Below are 16,054 nucleotides of genomic sequence, written 5' to 3'. Positions count from 1 at the left end.
GTAAACGTGATTAGGTTTATCAAAAATTTCAAAGCCCGGAGGTTGTTCTACATACACCTCCTCATTTAGAAAACCGTTTAGAAAAGCACTTTTCACATCCATTTGATACAACATGAAGTTTTTAAAGCATGCAAATGCACAAAGCATTCTAATGGCCTCAAGTCTAGCAACCGGAGCAAAGGTTTCATCAAAGTCGATGCCTTCTTCTTGGTTGTACCCTTGAGCCACTAATCTTGCTTTATTTCTCACAACATTACCTTGTTCATCAAGCTTATTTCTAAACACCCATTTTGTTCCAATAACAGAATGGTTTTTAGGTCTAGAAACAAGTTTCCAAACTTGGTTTATCTCAAATTGATTTAGCTCTTCTTGCATAGCAAGAATCCATCTTTCATCATTTTGAGCATCTTCTAAATTTTTAGGTTCTAATTGCGAAACAAAAGCAACATTACCAAAATATCTTCTAAGTTGAGCTCTAGTCATCATCCTTTTTGAGGGATTATCCATTATGTCTTCCTGGGGATGATACTTGTGAAATCGCCATTCTTTTGGTAATTGAGAATCTTCATTTTCTGTTTCTGGCATTTGGCTTTCAGCTATATTCTGATCTTCAAGTTCTAATTCAGGTTCAGCCTGATTATTGATATTCTGATCGCTTTCTGGCTGTTCTAGTTGTTTTGATTGCTCATTCTGCTTCTCAGGATTAGAATCTACAACATCATCACTTTCAAAGCCCTGTTTAGAATATAACAAGCAGTGTTGACTGCTTCTGCCCAGAAATACTTTGGTAGTTTAGAATCACTTAGCATGGTTCTGGCCATCTCTTGAAGTGTTCTATTCTTGCGTTCCACCACTCCATTTTGTTGAGGTGTTCTAGGTGCTGAGAAGTTATGGAAGATTCCTGTCTCGTTGCAAAAAGCATTGAATTTCTGATTTTCAAATTCTCCTCCATGATCACTTCTAATTGCTGTGATGTTGTATCCTTTCTCATTTTGTATTTTCTTGCACAGATGAATAAACATGTCAAATGACTCATCCTTATTTCTAAGGAAGAGTGTCCAGGTGAATCTAGAGTAGTCATCTATAATAACAAATACATAGAATTTTCCTCCAAGACTAGAAGGAGTAATTGGACCAAATAAATCAAGGTGCAGTAATTCTAAAGGTCTAGAAGTAGAAACCATGCCCTTAGATTTAAAAGAAGTTCTGGTTTGTTTGCCCATTTGACAAGCATCACAAATGTGATCTTTTTCAAATTTCAACTTTGGCAAACCACGAACCAAATCCTTCTTAGACAGTTTAGAAATAAGGTGCATGCTTGCATGTCCAAGTCTTCTATGCCATAACCGACTAGAATTATCAATAGATACTAGACATATATCCTGGTTATGCATATCAGAGAGATCAACTAGGTATATATTTCCAAACCTTTTTCCAACGAATAAGGTTTTGTTATCTTGCATGTTCTGAACTTCACAATGAGAAGGTTCAAAGATCACTCTTCTATTTTTATCACAAATCTGACTCACACTTAACAGGTTATAATGTAATCCTTCTACTAAGCATACATCTTCTATTGAAGGATTAGACCCTACCACACCAATACCAACGATTTTACCTTTTGCTTTGTCTCCAAAGCTTACCGTACCTCCCTTTTTCTTTTCTAATCTGGTGAACTTCTTTTTGTCACCAGTATATGCCTAGAGCAAGCGCTGTCCATGTACCACATCTCTGTCTTCAGCTCGCTCCTTAGGCACACCTGAAAAGATCAAGCAGATTTAGGTACCCAACTCATATTGGGTCCTGGAGGGTTAGTGGTAACAGGTGCACTATGATTCTTCTTTTTGTTGAAACTTTGATGTTCTAAAGTCACAACATTAGAAATAGCATTTTTCTGATTAGAAACACGATTCAGTTTAGAAATGCTATTAGAACTTGTTTTCTCTTTAGAAAATGATTCTGAAATTGACTTTAGAATTCTAATTTCAGTTTTCAAAGATTCATTTTCAAAATTCAGATTTTTGCATTTTTCTTCAAGATGTGTCAGATTTTCAGAAAAACGATTATTACAATTTTTAAGATCTTTGATTTCTATAATAAGATCTTTGCATGTAACTTCTTGATAAAAAGCATCTTTTAAATGATTACTTTCAGATTTTAATTTTCTGAAATCTTTCTTTAGAACTTTATGCTTTCTAACAAGTTTTTCAAACTCATTGCAAAGATTATTGTAAGTATTTAGAAGATCACTTTCTGATTCGGGTTCAGAAATACTTACAGTGCTTTCATCATTCTCATGGATCGTTGCATTTGTTTCATTGATTCCAGCTTTCTGTGTTGAAGTTAAAGTGCTGATTTCTTTGGAGTCAGAATCAATAGTAGCCATTAAACAGATATTAGCAATTTCTTCTTGATCATCATGGCTTTCGGGATTAGAATCATCTGAATCACTCCAAGCAGCAACGAAAGCCTGCTTCAGCTTCTCTTTCATTGACTTCTTTTTCAATTTAGGACAATTAGGCTTGATATGTCCAGGTTTGTTGCATTCATAACAAACCACTTCAGAAGGTTCTTTCTTGGGCAAGTTACTATTTTTGGATGAAAAGTTCTTTTTATTAAACTTTTTCTGTGGCCTTCCACCTTTTCGATAGAACTTTTTAAATCTTTTAGCAACAAGTGCTAAATCATCACTATCAAGATCAGAAGAACTTTCTTCACTAGAATCTACCCTCAAAGCCAGTCCTTTCTTTTTCTTATCTTCCGTTGTCAAGGAAGATTTCATTTCTTCTGAAACAAGAGCTCCTATAAGATAATCATAGGTGACGGGAGTCTCTTTGTAATTCATAACAGTTCCTATAGAATCCCATTTTCTAGGTAGAATTCTAAGGATTTTCTTAACAAGCTCATCTTCTGAAATTTCCTTTCCGAGAGTTCTCAAAGGATTAACTATATTGGTAAATCTAGAGTTTAGTTCTGCAATAGTTTCTCCTTCTTTCATACTAAACATTTCATATTCTCTCCAAAGGATATTTATTCTGGATTCTTTTACTCTATCTGTACCCTCATAGGTTACTTTAAGTTTTTCCCATACCTCTGTTGCAGATTTACATCCAGACACTTTGTTGTATTCAGTTGCATCTAAAGCACAATGAAGAATATTAATGGCCTTTGCATTTACAGCAATATCATTCCAGTCACCATCGGTATATTCTTCTTCAGTTTTCTAATTAGCTCATCTCCTACAGTTTTCATGGGAATGCGAGGACCAGTTATAACATTTCTCCAACAATTTATATCAACTGATTTCATAAAATTCTCCATTCTAGTTTTCCAGTAAGAGTAATTTGAGCCATTGAACAAAGGAGGTCTAGAAACAGATTGTCCTTCTAAAGAAGTAAGAGGAAGTGGGGTTGCCATGGGATCTTATCTCTTAAGCGGTTAAGCTTAGGTAAGTCAAGAGCCAACGCTTTGATACCAGATTGTGGGTCCCGAATGTATATGGCACAACCCAAGAGGGGGGTGAATTGGGTTTTCTAAGAATTGAAATGAATTTTAGAAATTCTAAACAAGAATTAGAATTCTAAGTGCAGCGGAAAAACACACATAGAACTTTGTGAGAGTAGAATATGAATTAGAATCTCCTCACAATGTTCTAATTTCAGATATAGAAAGTCTGTGCAAAGTGCAGCTATTGATTAGAACAGCTTCACACTGACTTGTACAATATCAGAGCTTCTTTATGAAGGAAAGTTATTGAACTTAGAACTTCCTCATAAAGTTTGCAAAACCATATATAAAGCAAAGTGAAAGATAGTTATTAAGTTTAGAACTTCTTCACAGAGCTTTAATGAAAAATTAGAACAACTTTACGATGGAGAGCTATCAAGATTAGAACATCCTCATAAAGTTTAGAAAACAAAATAGAAACCCAACCAGTGAATTATACTGGAAATAGAACAACAGTTAGAACATTGTATATTCACTATATTAGAATACCAGAATTCTAATGTTCAGGATAGATAAACTTATTGCTGTTTTAGAACATCTGAATTATTAACAATTTCAGCGTTTCTAAAATTAAACAAGAGTGTAAAAGAGACAGTATCAACCAAACTCCAGAAATAAAGAGATTAACACCGAGAGTTATAGTGGTTCGGCACTAACTCGCCTACATCCACTTCCCAAGACGCATCTTGAGATCCTCCACTAAGTTATCTCTTTTAAAGGGTAAGAGACAAACCAACAGTACAAGGCAATAGATCAAAAACCTAGATCTACCCTTTTGTCCCACTAGATTTTCCAAAGGTTCTAGTTAACCTCAACCCTTTCTGTTTTTGGTAGAGTACAGAAAACTCGTTTCAAGACATTATTATCCCACACATGGAGAAGGTCGCTTGATAACCTTTATCTCAATAGCTTCTAACCTAAGCTATTACACTTAAAAGTTTCACAAATAAAGAGCCTGTCTACTATAGAATACAGATTCTAATAGACAGAAAGAAATGCCTATATAAGCACAGGAAAAACAATTTTATCAGATTAGAAGATCGATTAGAACACAGAATTGTTTTTCAAAAGAAATTGTAAAAATTCTTTTCACTTTAAATATTGAAAACGTTAAGAATAGAGATGAAAAGAAAATGGGGGTAGAGTAAGTTTTGAGAGAAAAGGATTCGTTCAATGAGAGAGAGTGCTCTTAAAACAAATACTCTTACTTCACCAAATGTTTAAGGCACGAATGTTCCTTTATATAGGAAACAAAAGAGCTGTCACCTTTTGGAAAGAAATCAGAATATCTCCTTTCCTAATTTTTGAAGATGTTAAAAATCTTTGTTGCCAAAAATTGTTTTATCCCTTTTTGGTAAGAGAATAAAACCCGATTTTCACTTCCCTTTAGAAAAGATCTTCGACAACATTTATTTTGGAGAGAAATTATTTGCGGAAAGATGCACTTACCAAAACCGAAAGAGATTTCCCTTTCATTTTAAGGTAAGCGAGTAACTTTGAAACACCTTAGATCTTTCAAAATATATTTCCGAAAAAGTAAATGATTTTATTACCAAAAACATTAGAGAAGAAAATCTCTTTAGTTTTTAGGAAAAATAAATCTTTTCGATTTGAAGGAATAGTTTCGAAAATAAATAATTTTGAAGAAAACTAATTTTCCGAAAAATATTTTTGAGAGAGAAAAAGATTTTTGTGCTCATATATGGACTTTCTCTCTATCCTACAAAGTTTCCCTAAATACCTAGCTACTAGGTCTTCAAAATCTTCTCACTCAAAGTAGGATTTGCCTTGTATGATATTCTTTCCAAAGAAATTCTGCATAAAATAAAATTAGCACAAATAGCATAAATTTAAATTTATTTGTTTTGTATTAATTATCAAAATCCGAGATTTAACCCTTGAGCCAACAATAATCTCTTTAAAAAAAATCTTGATGATTTACGAAAACATAATAATAATTTCACTATGTAATTATTTCCAACATTTTTGGGTAGTAAATATCTACAATCTGAAAATTCCAACAACTCCAACTGGAAGAAGACCCATCAAAATCCAAAAAGATGTGCTGGATATTTTTCAAGTCCCTTTCTGAAAATAAGCACAAGAAGCTCAGATATTTCAATTAAAAACCAAGAATTGCAAACTGTCACCTGCAACCTGAGCAATGGAATTGAGGGACAGGATGAACCCTACCACATGCAATGTTATGGAAATATAAAACATCCTCTAACTATAAATTGCACACACATAAACATTCAGCCTCATTCTGAACCAGTCATCCTCGATTCTGCAATGTCTACCAGCAATGGCGTCCCACCGTGTTTCCAATTTATTCGTCCCCCTTTCTTATAAGAATCATCCAATCCAAGCATTCACAAGAGACATAGTTTGTCAGTAAATGAATATGACTTCAACATAGTTTCAAGTTTAAATTTCCTTTCACCCTATTCTTAATAAATAATAATAATAACCATTCAAAAAGATTTTTTTTTTTTTTTTTCTTTTCTTTTCCATGAGTGTTCTCATTCCTCACAATATTTTTGAGTATAAAAACTAATTTTAAAGGTTCATGGCTGCCCCCTTTCTATAAGTGCTTTATAGATTGGATTATAAAGATCATTAATATATTAAGGACTTACTTATCACTTTTCCTTTTTTAATTAGCTTGGTTTATAGACGAGTCAGATCTAAATAAATTAATCTCACAATAATTTAATATCGAAAAGGAATCATAAGAAAGAATATCAATACTATTGTGTTTGATATATACGATTAAAGAAGGAAAAACATTATAGAAATGGTTTATAAAATTAAGTTTTAAAATATAAGTTAAAAAATAAAAATCAAATTGTTAAGTGGTAGATATGGTGCGGGTACAGAGACTATAATGACATCGTTATTTGTTGCGTTGAACCTCAAATTTATAAACATAGCAACAACAATAATGAGCCTATCTTGAAAAACCTCACTATAAGTTGCAGTGAGAAGTAACCAAATCAATAACTAATACATAATTTTGCTAAAAGAGAAACACAAATATACAAATTTAAAGATTAAAAAAAATTAACTTTAATGACCAACAAGATGTTGGTTGGGGTCCTCAATTCTTGTAAGGGATCGAACACATGTTCGATCTCCAGTAGCGCACTACGTTCTATGGCTCGAGAGGAATCAAACCTCATGGTTATATAAAAATAAAATAAAAAATAATAAAATAAAAAATAATTCTCGTCACATTTAGAATTTCATATCATTGATTATATTACCTTTAATTTAATATATCTAAACACCAAATTTTTTGAGAAATTGAAGCAATATTACTCTTTGAAATCACAAATATGACTAGTATTTTAGAATATAATATTTTCTCCAATGTTACGAGTATTTAGGAACGAAGATAATACACGTGATGATTAATGCTTTATTCGCCCAAAAGGATGATTTAGAGCATTACTGTAAAAGTTAATTAGTTTTTGGTGATTGGCCTGTAAAATTTTTTGTAATTAGAGTTTGAATATATAAGTATCAAGTAAAATTAGAGCTCAGGATACAATCATTAATTAATAGGAAAATTAGGGTTTAAAGTGAGGAAAGAGAGAGTAAATTGAGATGAAAAAAATTTGCGTCCTCTGAATATCTAACCAGTAGATTTTAACGCTTTGGATATATGGCAAGCACTTCGCTATCGCAAGGAATAAAAATCGCAGGAGAACTATGTAGAAAATAGATTTTAACAATAATTGAAATTGAAATTATTAATTATAAATTGACGAAGCTTTGAAAAAAAAAAAAAAAAAGACAATGCTTGAAAGGAAATTAAAATTGAAATTGATTTTTGTTTTTGATTCGATTGATTGTTTGTTAGAGTTGATTCTTAGTGTTGATTGTCGGGCCTTTTCTAATGTTTAAGCTTGACTTTTATAAAATACTAGGTGATTATCAAAACCAAGCGTACGTTATTTTAATCGCTCGAATTACTAGTGCAATTGAAGATTCAATTGCTCTTTTTTTTAATATTGAGAAAAGAGGATTTGAATCTGAATCTACTGTCAAATCATATATACACTTACTATTAGATTATGTTTTAACGCGAAGAACACGATTGCTCTTAACGGTGGGGATGAAAGTTTCTTGATTCTTTTTGATAATCACCTCTTATTAACTCCTACAATATTTATCTAACTATAAATTAATAAACTTATTATGGGCCACAAATATTTTAAAGGCTCACTACAAGCCCATAACTTAAGTCCATAGCGTACAAAAATCAAAATATGATAAAAATAATAATTACCCCATATATGAGTCGGCCGAACAGGCATTCTCATGTTTTATGAGCCCATCTAAAGCCCAATTAGTTTAAAATTCAAAACAACCTAATTTTAACTCAACTAGTAACTACCCTAAGATTTATAATATTTCATTTTTAATTTTGATCTAATTCTAAAGCTGCATACTAGTTGGCATAATCTATCAAAATACCCTGAACTTTAGAAGTTTTTACAATTTTACTCTATTTTGATTTTTCTGTTAATTTTATCTCAATTTCAACATTGTATAGCAATAGCTTTCTCAATTATAATTAAGAATGAAATTGTAAATAAAAAAAATATTTAAATCCATTTTAAGATCATCATGTGACAATAATAAAAATTTAAAATATAGAATTCATTAGTCTACCTAATTGATGTTGCACATATTAAATTTCTAATTTTTAAGATAAATGTACTAATTAAAATTTTAATAAATTTTTGTTACTTACCAAGAATTCCATAATACGGCATAAAAATTCAATTAATAAATACTACTTTTTAATTACGTATTTTGTTTTTATATTATTTATATTTTAATGATAAAAAATTATATTTTGATTGATAATATAGCCACATTATTTTTCATTTAGTAGAAAAAATTAATAATTCTTAATTATTTTAAGGAAAAATTATAATTATACCCTTATGTTTTGCGAAAAAACTACTTTACTCTTATATTTTTAAAAATAGATTGTCATATTTTTATATTTTCAGTCTGCTACAATTTATACCCCTTCCATCCATTTTTTGCAATTTCAAACATTAAATTATTGTGATATAACATCAATAACCCTAATTAAAAAGCTACAATCTGCAGCTCCATTTTCAATCACCTCCGCTCCTCTTCAGTCATCCGGCACTGCGGATAAGTTCTAAATATATTTTTTTTCTCCTATGAATTATATTATCTCAGTTAATTTATATTTTATCAAGTCATTCATAAAAAGCTATAGTCAAAATTTTTATCTATCCATTTTTTGATATAAAAGGGATAGTATCTAGCAAAAAGGAAGGCTCTTTTTCTTCTTTGTTTGGCTGGTATTTATAAAGTATCCCACTTTAAATTTTATTTATTATGCATCTGGATATATAATTCTATTATAGAATCAGGTTCAAATATTTATGGTTTTGTGATAAGTCATTCATGAAAAGTTATAGTTTTACGTCTGTCCCTTTTTTGAGATAACTAGTCTTTTGTATAATGTGCGTTGCACATTTACTATGTTTGTCATATACTCATTTTTTTATCTATATAATATTAAAGCATAAGTTTTGTTTAGATTAAAATAAATACAAGTGGTTAATTTATATTACAATTTGTCGTACGAACTATTTACAATGCTACTTCTTATGTAATTAATTCTATTTTTATATAATGAAGTGGTCTCAGAAGAATGTTGAACCCAAATCCTAGACCTAATCCTTTAGTCCTTAATTTATAAATGCAGATTTTTAAAATCATACTAGATGTCCAAAAAGAAAATCAAGTCATTACTCAATCTCTAACCCCTGCCCTCAATACCAAATCAATATCTATATATAATTATAATGAAAAATAATAATAAATTATTTTTTACTGCTAGGTAAAAGAAAAGAAATGAGAAGATGATCTGAATTGATAATGGAAGTCACTTTGGCCACAGTGGTCGTATTATTTATCCAGTGCATTAGAGAAATGAATATATGCACATATACATAAATTTTTGAAATCCCAAAAAGTGGCCCAAATAGAAATATATAATTTTTTTTTCTAGTTTTCTAAATACTATTTTCTTTTTAAGTCAAACAAATTTAGGATATAAGAGAAAAAAATATCAAAAAAATTAAAAATGTTTAATCATCAATAGGCCAACTATTTACTGCAATCGAGATATAAATCTCTTACTAAATTAAAATGATAATAGTTACAAATTATTCATTAGCGAAAAAGAAAATAAAAAATTATTATTAAGAATAAAACTCAAACTCACCTAAAAAAAACGTTTCAATGGAATTTTATTGCCGATGGAGAATAGTAAAATGGCTCCCGTCTTGAGCTCTGAAGTTAATGCTGTTCCTTCCTTAACAAAGCAGTGGAATCAACTGAACAGAAGCAACAAAAAGGTTAAGCTAAGGGATGGTTTGAGTGATGGTGGTGACCATGCTGACACTGAGGAGGTTTGTCATGGGACTGGTACAGATCAGAGGCGCAAAAAATCATTTAGGGATATGATTATGCATGACAGTACACAGGAATAGTTTGGCAATATGAGGACGATATCTCGAAGGATGAATCGGATGAGGACGCAGAATTGGAAGACAATCCTAATTGTCCTACAATTTGGCTTTCTGAGGATGAAAAGAAATTTTTACGTGCGCCATGGCGGTTTACGGTTATCCTAAAGGTTTTAGGAAGGTCAATAGGGTTTAACTATCTCCAACATCATCTCCGTACATTATGGGGGCTTATGTCCCCTTATGAGCTTATTGATTTAGTGAATGGATACTTCTTAGCTCGTTTCACTAATCAAAACGAGTATGAGAAAATGTTGTATGATGGTCCCTAGATGGTGGCAGGCCATTATCTTTCCGTGTGTCAATGGCGGCCAAATTTTGATCTTGATGTGGCTCAAATTGAAAAAGCGATGGTATGGGTTCGTATTCCTAACTTACCAGTGGAATATTATTCTCGTACGTTTCTATGGCAATTAGGGCAACACATTGGAGTGCCAGTCCGAATAGATGATATTACTCTTGACGTTTCTCGTGGCAAGTTTGCGCGAATGTGTGTGGAAGTAGACCTATCTAAACAATTGTTGTCTAAGTTCCAATTTCGACGAAGGATTAGACGCATTGAGTATGAAAGTATAAGTCTCATCTGTTTTGAGTGTGGTATCTATGGCCATCACAAGGAGGACTACTCGTCTACTGTCTCTCATTCTCAGTCTCATCACAATGCACACTCGGAGCATAACCATTCTAACTCGAGAGCTGCTCGGGTCCAGGCGGTGCCAGAGGTAGTGATCTTGCTGGAGGTGGTGGACAAATTTGGTCCATGGATAATTGCAAAGCGACCTTCTAGGCGGAACACCGGTAAATCAGTATCCCAAGATGACGCAATCACTAATTCTAAGGGGCATGATAAGTTTCCTAATGCAGCTAGATCTTATCCTAAATGTCTACAAGTGTTGGAAAACTTTTTTTTTATTTAGATGAGTGGTAATATTTTTTTATTTGCTTATGTTCTTTTGAGGACTTTTTGTAGTTTCAATGGATTACTTATTTATTAGTGATGTACTGTTTTACTGCACAGAAATTGGAATAAGGCGATAAAAATATGAACTTTACTTAATTATACTTAATTGTTGTGCTATATTGACTTTTTCAAGTTTTGATTTGATTTGGACGATAATTCAAATTTCATGGTATGAGAATGGTGTAAATTTGCTATCAGATTTATTGCTACTTATTTAAAGGTTTGTTATTAATTCATAATATATGAATTTTTGAAGTTTTTATTTAATTTTGATAATCACATTTTATAGAATAAAATTAGTGCTAATTTTATTATCAACTTCGCTATTTTTTTGTCAGAGACAAAAAGCTACTACTTATTTGAAGGTTTAGTATTGATTATTTTTTTTTCCACAATTATCATTCTACTATTTTATTTTGTATGAATTTCATTGTTTTATTTCTAACTTTTTTTGTTGTCTATTGCTCATTTTCATACAATCATTTTTCCTATTACAATGACATGATCTATAAAGGAAAATGAGTTGCTCTCCAACTTTACAAAGTATCAATGTGTGTATTTTATTAATTTGAGAATCAGGGTTTGCTCTCATGCAACTATCAAATTTTAGTATAATTGCCTTTACTGTTGCCTTTTACTGTCTGATTGTCAGTGCAGTCAACGATTTCATCCAAATTATATGCAAAACATCCCTTTAAAGAGGCTATGATGATATTTTGTCATAAATTATTTATCTTGCCGAGGCAATTCTTGGAAATTATAGCATAATGGGATTTTTATCTCATTTGCTCATATTCTTGGAAATTGTTAATCATTTATTAACAATTTTTATTCTGAGCCTCCTTTTCTTTGTGTTTTGTTTTTGTTTCTTCAGTTGATTTCGATTTTTTCGTTTTTTTTTTCTCTTCTTTTTTCCACTTTCTTGAAATTCCTCATCCTCTTATGTGATAATTGGGTAAAGGTAAGCTTCTCTCTTTTTCAATTTCTGTTTTATTGATTTGAAATTAGAGTTTTTTTTTCTGAAATTTAGGAATTTTTCCCTGCACTGTTAGGAATGAGCTTCGTATTTTGAGCTAATGCAAACAAGAGGAGGAAGAGAAGCTTATGAAGATAAAATATGAACATAATTTGTTTTTACCTATTTGTATAATTAGCTACTTCATAATTTAATGTCATATGAATACATAAATGCTTTGTAAAATGTCACAAGCTTTATATAAATACATACTACATAAATTGTTATAAATTTAATGCAATTGTGTAGAATTATTAATGATATAAATCAATTCACTGCAAAATAAAAATCACCCGCAGCATCACACAGGTCTAAAAAACTAGTATATGAATAAATTATATATGTGCTAGTTTCTACTATGTCTTGGTAGAAAATTGCCATTTCAATTATATCTCAGCAGACTCAGCTAGAATACACCAATATAGCTAAGATTTTAACTGAGAAAAAATTAATATCATTTCTGTTGGCTCAAGGGTCAAATCTCGGATTTTGATGATTAATACAAAACAAATAAATTTAAAAGTATGTTATTTGTGCTAATTTTATTTTATGCAAAATTTCGTTGGAAAGAATATCAAACAAGGCAAATCCTACTTTGAGCATGAAGATTTCGAAGACCTAGTAGCTAGGTATTTAGGGAAACTTTGTAGAATAGAGAGAAAATCCATATATGAGCACAAAAATCCTTTTCTCTCTCAAAAATATTTGTCGGAAAATTAGTTTTCTTCAAAATAATTTATTCTCGAAAATATTCCTTCAAATCGAAAAGATTTATTTTCCTAAAACTAAAGAGATTTCTTCTCTTAATGTTTTTGGTAATAAAATCATTCACCTTTTCGGAAATATATTTTGAAAGATTTAAAGTGCTTTAAAATTATTCTCTTACCTTAAAAATGAAGGAAAATCTCCTTCGGTTTTGGTAAGTGCATCTTTCCGCAAATTCTCCTCAAAATAAATGCTGTCGAAGATCTTTTCTAAAGGGAAGTGAAAATCAGGTTTTATTCTCTTACCAAAAAGGGATAAAACAATTTTTGGTAACAAAGATTTTTAACATCTTCAAAAATTAGGAAAGAAGATATTCTGATCTCTTTCCAAAAGGTGACAGCTCTTCTGTTTCCTATATAAAGGAACATTCATGCCTTAAACATTTGGTGAAGTAAGAGTATTTGTTTTAAGAGCACTCTCTCATTGAACGAATCCTTTTCTCTCAAAACTTACTCTACCCCCATTTTCTTTTCATCTCTATTCTTAACGTTTTCAATATTTAAAGTGAAAAGAATTTTTACAATTACTTTTGAAAAACAATTCTGTGTTCTAATCGATCTTCTAATCTGATAAAATTGTTTTTCCTGTGCTTATATAGGCGTTTCTTTCTGTCTATTTAGAATCTGTATTCTATAGTAGACAGGCTCTTTATTTGTGAAACTTTTGAGTGTAATAGCTTAGGTTAGAAGCTATTGAGATAGAGGTTATCAAGCGACCTTCTCCATGTGTGGGATTGTAATGTCTTGAATCGAGTTTTCTGTACTCTACCAAAAACAGAAAGGGTTGAGGTTAACTAGAACCTTTGAAAAATCTAGTGGGACAAAAGGGTAGATCTAGGTTTATGATCTATTGCCTTGTACTGTTGGTTTGTCTCATACCCTTTAAAAGAGATAACTTAGTGGAGGATCTCAAGATGCGTCTTGGGGAGTGGATGTAGGCGAGTTAGTGCCGAACCACTATAACTCTCGGTGTTAATCTCTTTATTTCTGGAGTTTGGTTGATACTGTCTCTTTTACACTCTTGTTTAATTTTAGAAACGCTGAAATTGTTAATAATTCTGATGTTTTAAAACAGCAATAAGTTTCATCTATCCTGAACATTAGAACTCTGGTATTCTAATATAGTGAATATACAATGTTCTAACTGTTGTTCTATTTCCAGTATAATTCACTGTTTGGGTTTCTTTTTTATTTTCTAAACTTTATGAGGATGTTCTAATCTTGATAGCTCTCCATCGTAAAGTTGTTCTAATTTTTGATTAAAGCTCTGTGAAGAAGTTCTAAACTTAATAACTATCTTTCACTTTGCTTTATATATGGTTTTGCAAACTTTATGAGGAAGTTCTAAGTTCAATAATTTTCCTTCATAAAGAAGCTCTGATATTGTACAAGTCAGTGTGAAGCTGTTCTAATCAATAGCTGCACTTTGCACAGACTTTCTATATCTGAAATTAGAACATTGTGAGGAGATTCTAATTCATATTCTACTCTCACAAAGTTCTGTGTGTGTTTTTTCGCTGTGCCTAGAATTCTAATTTCTGTTTAGAATTTCTAAAATTTATTTCAGTTTTTAGAAAACCCAATTCACCCCCCCTCTTGGGTTGTGCCATATATATTCGGGACCCACAATCTGGTATCAGAGCCTTGGCTCTTGACTTACCTAAGCTTAACCACTTAAGAGATAAGATCCCATGGCAACCCCACTTCCTCTTACTTCTTTAGAAGGACAATCTGTTTCTAGACCTCCTTTGTTCAATGGCTCTAATTACTCTTACTGGAAAACTAGAATGGAGAATTTTATGAAATCAGTTGATATAAATTGTTGGAGAAATGTTATAACTGGTCCTCGCATTCCCATGAAAACTGTAGGAGATGAGCTAGTTAGAAAAACTAAAGAAGAATATACCGATGGTGACTGGAATGATATCGCTGTAAATGCAAAGGCCATTAATATTCTTCATTGTGCTTTAAATGCTACTGAATACAGCAAAGTGTCTGGATGTAAATCTGCAACAGAGGTATGGGAAAAAGTTAAAGTAACCTATGAGGGTACAGCCAAGGTAAAAGAATCCAGAATAAATATCCTTTGGAGAGAATATGAAATGTTTAGTATGAAAGAAGGAGAAACTATTGCAGAACTAAACTCTAGATTCACCAATATAGTTAATCCTTTGAGAACTCTCGGAAAGGAAATTTCAGAAGATGAGCTTGTTAAGAAAATCTTTAGAATTCTACCTAGAAAATGGGATTCTATAGGAACTGTTATGAATTACAAAGAGACTCCCGTCACTTATGATTATCTTATAGGAGCTCTTGTTTCAGAAGAAATGAAATCTTCCTTGATAACGGAAGATAAGACAAAGAAAGGACCGGCTTTGAGGGTAGATTCTAGTGAAGAAAGTTCTTCTGATCTTGATAGTGATGATTTAGCACTTGTTGCTAAAAGATTTAAAAAGTTCTATCGAAAAGGTGGAAGGCCACAGAAAAAGTTTAATAAAAGGAATTTTCCATCCAAAAATAGTAACTTGCCCAAGAAAGAAACTTCTGAAGTGGTTTGTTATGAATGCAACAAGCCTAGACACATCAAGCCTAATTGTCCTAAACTGAAAAAGAAGTCAACGAAAGAGAAGCTGAAGCAGGCTTTCGTAGCTGCCTGGAGTGATTCAGATGATTCTAATCCTGAAAGCCACGATGATCAAGAAGAAATTGCTAATATCTGTTTGATGGCTACTATCGACTCTGAATCAAAAGAAATCAGCACTCTGGCTTCAACACAGAAAGCTGGAATCAACGAAACAAATGGAACGATCCATGAGAATGATGAAAGCACTGTGTGCCTAAGGAGCGAGCTGAAAACAGAGATGTGGTACATGGACAGCGCTTGCTCTAGGCATATGACTGGTGACAAAAAGAAGTTCACCAGATTAGAAAAGAAAAAGGGAGGTACGGTAAGCTTTGGAGACAAAGCAAAAGGTAAAATTGTTGGTATTGGTGTGGTAGGTTCTAATCCTTCAATAGAAGATGTATGTTTAGTAGAAGGATTACATTATAACTTGTTAAGTGTGAGTCAGATCTGTGATAAAAATAGAAGAGTGATCTTTGAACCTTCTCTTTGTGAAGTTCAGAACATGCATGATAATACAACCTTATTCACTGGAAAAATGTTTGGAAATATATACCTAGTAGATCTCTCTGATATGCATAACCAGGATATATGTTT

This window comes from Jatropha curcas, chromosome 7 (assembly GCF_041381405.1).
Source record: "Jatropha curcas cultivar XTBG-Jc1 chromosome 7, XTBG_Jcur_1.0, whole genome shotgun sequence".
Lineage (NCBI taxonomy): Eukaryota > Viridiplantae > Streptophyta > Magnoliopsida > Malpighiales > Euphorbiaceae > Jatropha > Jatropha curcas.
This window is presented reverse-complemented; position numbering follows the sequence as displayed.